Source organism: Babylonia areolata, chromosome 34, assembly GCF_041734735.1.
Source record: "Babylonia areolata isolate BAREFJ2019XMU chromosome 34, ASM4173473v1, whole genome shotgun sequence".
Lineage (NCBI taxonomy): Eukaryota > Metazoa > Mollusca > Gastropoda > Neogastropoda > Buccinidae > Babylonia > Babylonia areolata.
In genome coordinates, this window is record NC_134909.1 from 21532212 (window position 1) to 21534711 (window position 2500).

The window sequence follows — 2500 nt, forward strand, 5'->3', positions numbered from 1 at the left end:
ACCCTAGCTTGGGATTGTCGGAAAAAGAAATTATCTTTGGGAGCCTTATAGTTATCGAAAAAAAAAATTGTTAACCTGATGCCAGTTCTACAGTTTATAATTCCGAATGACTGTGTAGAAAGTTGGATGGTCGAGCTTTTTTATTTTCCTTTTTAATCTTCGTAGTATGTTGTATTTCGTGATTTTATTGTTGTTGTTCTTGCTGTTTATCGTTGATTTTCTTTTTACTCCTAGCAATGTGTCAATGGCAATAAAACAATATCCGTGCCTGTATCCGTGTCTATGACCGTCTCTCTCTCTCTCTCTCTCTCTCTCTCTCTCTCTCTCTCTCTCTCTCTCTCTCTCTCTCTCTCACACACACACACACACACACACAAATGAGCGAGCGCTGTGAATGAAAACAAAACGACAGGTAATGTAAAACGATGCGTTGTGGAGTAACATCATAAATTATTTTCACTAGTTTTCCAATGTCAGATTGAAATCTCACACCGGCGTCCTATTCTTCATCCATACATATAACTATGTTCTGATTAATTGTGAAACAAAACAATAAAAATTGCATGTACATCACTTCAGTACAATTCAATTCTCTCTTTTTGTTTTCAAATGTCGGGATAAGAGAGGGCATTCACAAGATATTATATGGTACGCACAGTCTAACAAATAAAGGTTGGGGTGGCGGTAGAGGTATTTAAAACATAGTTCACGACATAATATATATATATATATATATATATATATATATATATATATATGTGTGTGTGTGTGTGTGTGTGTGTGTGTGTGTGTGTGTGTGTGTGCATTAAAATCCCCTAGAATTATCCAGCTATGGGATAAATCTAAATCCATTAACCAGTCAGCTTCACCTCTTGAAACTCCATCAGGGTAGTAACAGTTAACTACAATTAATGTTTTATCTAAAACAGAAAGCTCTATAGTTGAAGAATACAAACGTTTGTCTATACTATGACATGATGGTTTTCTAGCTTTATATATGATTGAATCTGAAATATAGGTTGTAACTTTAACTTTTCCTTTGCGCTCTGTTTCATCAATAACTGGAGGGTAGAAGTAACCCTCTAACTTAGGGAGATTGCTTTTATAACAATTGAGGGACTGGAGGGCAATTATATGAAAGTTGTGATCTTGCAGAAAATGGATCAGATAGTCAAAATTACATTTACTTCTACAGTTCCATTGCAAAAAGCGAAATAGGCCTGCGCCACACCCATCATCATTACATCCTGCTGTCTGCATAAGTGAATAGATACATAGAATAAAGAGTATCTGTCTAATGTACTTCAGGAAAAGAAAAAATAAAGACACATTTACCTTACATACATTCATTTGGAATTCACACGGCAATTTGACAATATTGATTTCAGTTCAGAGATTGAAGACGTCATGACGCAGTCAATAAGAAAACAGAGGCTTTCAAAAACTGGCACAGGTATCGAAAAATCGAATCCAAAGAAAGAGTATCAGAACTGCACAACAAGTATAAACAGGCTAATAGTTTTAGTAATAAAACAGTGGCTGCTGCCAAAAAGATGTACTACACAAATCTGATTAACGACTGTGCTAGCAGTCGACACCAAAGAGATGTCTATTGAAGAATTTTTTTGATCTGCCCGATCAGCGATTCTTGTTATTGAACCATCATTTAACTCACTCCATACGAACGGCGAAAGAGACGACGTTAACAGCGTTTCACCCCAATTACCATCATCAAAATATTGCAAGCGGAAGGCTCTTATACTGAAGAGGTGAATGTTGACAAAGAATACCACAGTTCTGACGACGGAAGCTAAAGGTTGGGTCATTCAGACACCCACTGGACATCCGAGGGGTCTGTGTAGAGGAGAAGAGAGGACTGGCCGTACTGAGTGAGTTAATATAGTTAAGTTAGAATTAACTATGGTATTCGCTAGATATTCATTGTTGGTTGTGAATTCGAAATTTTTGTCCGACCACAAATGATATTGTGTATATTATCTTTTTTCAGATTTGCTGGAATTCTGGTATCCTTCCAACCGATTGGAAGAAAGCAACCATAGTACCTATTCACAAACAAGGAAAACCTAAATCTAACCCTTCCAGTTACCGACCTGTTTCGTTAACTCCCCATCTTGGGAAGGTTTTTGAGAGAATTTTGAAAACTAGATTAGAACACTTTCTGGAGAAGAAAGGAATTTTACCTACTTTCCAGGCTGGTTTTAGAAGAGGTAGGGGTGTTACTGATCATGTCGTCCATCTAACTTCTCATGTTAAGAAGGCACTCGCAAAGCGTCACTCCACTGTCGCAACTTTCTTTGACATTCATAGAGCCTATGACTCTGTGTGGCACTATAAATTGATTCATAAAGCAAATACAGTAGGGTTGGGAGGTCGATTTCTTAAATTTCTTAAGTCATTCTTATCCCAGAGGACATTCCAGGTGAGATTAGGGGGTATATTATCCAGATCAAGGTCCGTCAATATGGTTGTTCCCCAGGGA